Source organism: Chanodichthys erythropterus, chromosome 23 (assembly GCF_024489055.1).
Source record: "Chanodichthys erythropterus isolate Z2021 chromosome 23, ASM2448905v1, whole genome shotgun sequence".
Classification (NCBI taxonomy): Eukaryota; Metazoa; Chordata; class Actinopteri; order Cypriniformes; family Xenocyprididae; genus Chanodichthys; species Chanodichthys erythropterus.
The window spans coordinates 1,068,705-1,074,704 of record NC_090243.1 but is presented as its reverse complement, the minus strand read 5'-3'; positions in this window follow the sequence as shown (position 1 = coordinate 1,074,704).

The window sequence follows — 6,000 nt, the reverse complement described above, 5'->3', positions numbered from 1 at the left end:
TAGATTGATTTCTGAAGGATCATGTGACATTGAAGACTGGAGTAATGATGCTGAAAATTCAGCTTTGATCACAGGAATAAATTACACTTTACTGTATACTGACATAGAAAACAGCTGTTTTAAATTGGAATAATATTTCACAATATTACTGTTTTTGTTTGTATTTTTAATCAAATAAATGCAGGCTTGGTGAGCAGAAGATACTTCTTTTAAAAAATTAAAAAATCTTACTGAACCCAAACTTTTGAACGGTAGTGTAGATTAAACTAAGCTCCCAATTTAGTTGAACATGCAAGGAACAATGCATTTGGAGTAAATTATATAAATGCAATGGTGCTTGGTTCTAGAAAAATTTGGTTTGCACATTTAAGCCATGAGAGAAATAGTACATTGCTGTCAGGAAGAAATTATGTACTTATGTATATTTCTCTCAATTTAAAGCCATTAAGCATAATGTGACACATTGATGTGTCCCCTAATTGCCTCAAATGTCTGATGGCAGCTAGAGACAGATGTTTTCCTTCTCTACTTTTCTTTGCGAAAAAACCCCCAAAGGTTTAGTTCACATGCTAAAATGCTATAGAGTGCATTCTGCTATATAATGCATTGTGAAATTTAATGTGAATTAAATATGATTAAATAACATGATGATAAAGATCTGTTTTTAATCAAATCCCTTGACTGAGCAATGGAACATCAGAAACTTACATCAGATAATTTGATGTTTTCGATTTTCTCTAGATGATTTGATAACAATACAAATTAAACTTTCAAAGTTCTCTAGATTATTATATTAGATACATTATAGAATGATATTGGAAAGTTTTGAACAAATTGTTTTACTAAATAACTGCTTGTTATTCTCTTTTTTGTTAGTCGCTTTATTAAAAGTTGTTTGCAAAATTAATATAAATTTATATAAAAATATTATATAAATGTCAAAGTTTAATTTAACAAAAGCAACACTGTTATGTTCTTCTATAGAGGCCCTCATACTTGACATGATAAAAAAGATGTCAATGGCACTCTTGATATTTATATTTTTCTATTCAGGTCATCCACTTGACTCAAAATATCTGTAAATTAAGGGGCATAGAGTGACATGAGAAAACAATTGAGTAACATTTTATTTCGATGGTCTACTTTAGACATTCTAATAACTATAAGTAACTTTGCAACTACATGTCAAAGTACCAGTTATTACAGTATTAGCAGACTGTCTGTTTAATATCTGCTAACACTTATTTTGACCTCCAACAGTCATTCTATATAAGAAACTTTGTCAACTAATTCTACTAACCTAACAGTTCTACAGTCTACTAATACTCTGATGAAATCTAACCTATAACCTGCTGTAAATCTAGGAATTAATATTAATAAAAGAAGACTGTGAGTTCATAGATGTCTAATATTGATTGTTGGATATTTGTACAAGATCAAAGGCAGTGACAACAACTAAAGGAGAGACAGAATTAAAAAGCTGTCTTTGAAACAACTTTCAATGGAAAATGTCTGACTTGTGACAAAACAAGCAACAAAGATGAAGAAAATGGCTGTTGCTGAGGAAAAGTACACAGGCACTGCTTCTTTACAGTTGATTTAAGAGAGGCTTTTACAATATGAATATTATTATGCAAAAGTAAGTCTCTTGTGGAAGGCTTGTCAACAGCATTAAATGGAAAGCATATTACAGTGTGACTTTTTGGGGTCATTATCAAAATATGGTGACAAACCTGTCCCTTGACTTTTCAATCATAACGTCATCAAGTACTCAAGAAACTCCATTTAAAAGTATCATTTTTATAACAAGAATTTATTCAATAAAATGTTTATTTCATAAAATTTATGAAATAGTTTGACTGATTGTTGATTGTTTTGCACATAAAAAAAAATGAAATTTTCAAGTACCTGAAAAATCACTCGGCCCCTCCATCTGGTACAATGTCTATGACATATACATAGTTCAGTCATTATTTCCTCAGCAGCAGGTGTGTAGCAGATCTCATCTACAAAAATCAAGCATATCTACATTCCATGCCCCATGCCAATAAATACTGGTAAAACAATTCACTCAGAGAGATATCATGACTGAATTAGTGTGTATTTCCCCCCCGGGGTTTACCAGTAGTGCAACTCTAATAATTCTGCAAAAAAAATAAAAAAATAAATCAAAATCAAAATAAGTAATTATTATTATCAATGCATGTCCTGATGTTACACGCCTGTATTTACAGTAGAAAAAAAGAAGAAAAAAAAAGTTGTGGAACATTAGGTCAAAGTTCAGAGTAATGTTCAGAGTAAGAAGAGGATGTTTAAATTTGCATATTTTGACACCATTGTAAAAAAATAAAAAAATTAATATTCATTGTGTGATTCCTACAGCAGCCACGTGTGACAGTAATACATTTCAATGTTTTTAATAAATGTTTTTGAAAAACATTAATGGTTCATTTTAATGTGTCACAATGTTAACAAATACATACCATCAGCTTTTATATGAAAAAAAAAAAAAAATAGCAGCTGAATTTAAAAGGTTTTCTGGTACAAATCAAATTATTTTTTTCAAGGGTAAATGTGCCTGTTAGGAAAAAAAACACCTATGCATGCAATTGGCATTCATTTGTTAATTAATATGCTGGGCATTTATTTGTGCAGTGACTATTAATATTGCACCAATTCTGCTGCTGCATGTGTCCACATTAATCAAGACAGAAGAATGAGTCAGAATAAAAATAGTTGCCTTCTCAAAGATTGTGTATAAGTTATAAAAGTTATCAAAAAACGAATCAGGTTTGTGTGTTTAAAATGCACCACTGAACTGCATAATAGTCTCTGAAAGTCATGCCTGCTCACACACACATACACACCCACACTGGTTAGACGTAATTGCTCATTGAACAGTTTGAGGATGGCTGCTAGTCTGGACTTTACTGCAGAGAAAACTACAGTTGATCAATGCTTGTATCAACCCACTCTCTGTGTAGGCTAAGATTTACACCCCAAATGTCCCCAAAACAGCACGGGGTGAATGGGAATGATTGAAGTTGCTGTCTCTTTGGGGTGAAACATCTTAATAAATCTGTCAAACACACAGTCTCAATGAAATCCACCCAGCTACTTTAGAACCACAAGTTAATACACTTGATTCATTTAGCTTATTTTAGTAATAAGACTAGGTTTAGATGATCTAATATCTAATAGAGAGGGTCTGTTTAATGACTGACATGTTATGACTAAAAATGTGAAATGAAAACAAATCCTTCCTCGTTCTGGATATTTAACTATACAACTGTCACTTGCAATTGTTACATTTAAAACTAGATATATTCATATACAAGCATGACATTTTAAAACTGATTCCAAAAACACTTAAGGTCTTGGATGTTATTACTTAATGCATTATCTAACATGCATTATATAACATGAACTAGCAATGAGCAATATATTTTCATAGCATGTAACACGGCCCACATATTCACATTTTAGAAAGACTACACAAAATCATCACAGCAGAAGACCAAATGGATGCAGAGCAGATGAGATACATTGTCATATGTAAATGTAAATTTCCTCCTATCTGCTCTGGTCCAAAACTGGTTTCATTAGCGTCCACAATTTTCACTCCAATACATCCCACCATACTGTCCCTTCCTTAAACCCATTGAGGAGGGTTTTTTTTTTTTGGCATGGAAGGTTTACTATCTCCAGCCCTATGTCAGGATATGCCTCATTCAAGCCATTGAGAAGGCCTGACCTAATTGATGCAGGGTCTGTGCAAGGATGGATTCGCCATTCAAGAAGATTCTTCCCTCACTGTCTTGCGTGAGAGGACATCGCCTGTGATGTGGATGAAGTGCTATGGCCAGATCCAGCTAGGCTAAGATGATGCTTAGGTGTTTTTATATTTTTTTTTAAATCATGCTTTTGTTTTGTCTCCACAAATGTTTTTGTTCGTGTAATATATTGTATTAAGACTATGTTCTGATTTTCAGTGCAAAATGTAACCTTTGGAAAGGCATGGATGCATTGAATGGTTTTACAATATGGTGAGAAATAAATATTTTCATCAATGTGCAGTACTGATTTTGTTTGTTTGTTTGTTTTTTGTCAATATATTCATGTAGGCCTACTTTACTCTTACAATATCTCTGAAAAAAAAAATCAAACCCAGACTATATCATTAGAAAAGTACAAAAGTTACAAGTGTTTAAGATTGAGCACAGCAGTGTGTAAATGTCAAATAGAATCAGAATGTATGAACCATGTGTGTTCCATACAATGCCAAAATTGGGTTTTATTAAATTAATATAAAGTTTTGAATGATGTGTTTCATTTTGCAAAAGAACTGAGGTATTCTGCTAATTGTGTATGTGGATCTGTGAATTGTGAGTAGTGTTTTGACAAAATGAGCCTTGTTTTTAAAATTGTGCTCAAGCAATCGTAAAAAACTGTAACTAACATGAACTAACATGACCCATAGATTTGTTACTGTATTTACTAATCTTCGTTAACGTTAGTTAATGAAAATACAGTTGTTCATTGTTTGTATGTTAGTTCACAGTGCATTAACTAATGTTAACAAGATTTTAATAATGTATTAGTAAATGTTGAAATTAACATTAACAAAGATTAATAAATGCTGTAGAAGCACAGTTCATTATTAGTTCATGTTAACTAATGTAGTTAACATGTTAACTAATGAACCTTATTGTAAAGTGTTGCTGATATAATAAATATTATTGTGGCAGTCAATGGCAACATATTAGTTGAAAAACAATCCTTTACAATGATTTCCTTATTATAATCTCAGATTGTTCTGGTGTCATATACTAAGATTACAGTAATTAAATAGGTTAATAGGGGGCCATGCATTTAATTGGCTCATTTCAACAAAACAATCTCATGAGCAAATATTTGTCAGTCATGCTTTTAGATGATGGCGTGATATGGCAAATAATTAGAAGATTGCAGGTGTGAATATAATTATATTAATACTAGGCTTAGCCTATGTGGTTCTTAAAATCAACAATAATCGGCCATTCATGTATTCAAGTGTTGGCTAATCAAACTTGAGTGGCTGTTTAAGGACCTGTTAGCATCAAATGGGAGCTATCTCGAATTTGGAAAAAAAAAAAAAAAAAAAAAAAGTTGTGTCCTCAAAATTCAATTGTTTACAACATTATATACACATCATTCATACACTCTAAAAAATGGTGCTTCAGTGGTTCTTCAGCAGTTCTTCAGCGGTTCTTTGGGATGACTGAGGAGCTATGTAGCACTGCTACCATATAAAGAACCTGTAAAGAACCTCAGAGGTTCTTCAGTGGTTCTTTAGGGTGGTTAAGGTGCTATATTGCACCATTGCTGTGCAAAGAAACTGTTAAACCCCTTTAAAGGTTCTTTTGCGAGCCAAAGAACCACTGTTGGTGCTGTTTAGCACCATTTTTGTTGAAGAAATTAAATGTGATATGGCACATTGTATGGGTTCTACATAGCACCATTTGACAAAGGTGATATATACAGCTATGGAAAAAATTAAGAGACCACTTAACATTGATTTCTGAACTTGGAGTGGTCTCTTAATTTTTTCCATAGCTGTATATATCACCTTTAAAGATATGATATGATATATGCTACATTGCACCAAAATAATTAATAATAATAATTCCTTACATTTATATAGTGCTTTTCTGGACACTCAAAGCGCTTTACATATTGAAGGGGGAATCTCCTCAACCACCACCAATGTGCAGCATCCACCTGGATGATGCGATGGCAGCCATATTGCACCAGAACCCCCACCGCACACCAGCTTATTGGTGGAGAGGAAAGCCAGTCAGTGTATAGGGATGATCAGAAGGCCATGATGGACAGAGGCCAATGGGCAAATTTGGCCAGGATGTCGGGGTTACACCCCTACTCTTTTTCGAAGGACATCCTGGGATTTTTAACGACCACAGAGAGTCAGGACCTCAGTTTAACATCTCATCCGAAGGACGG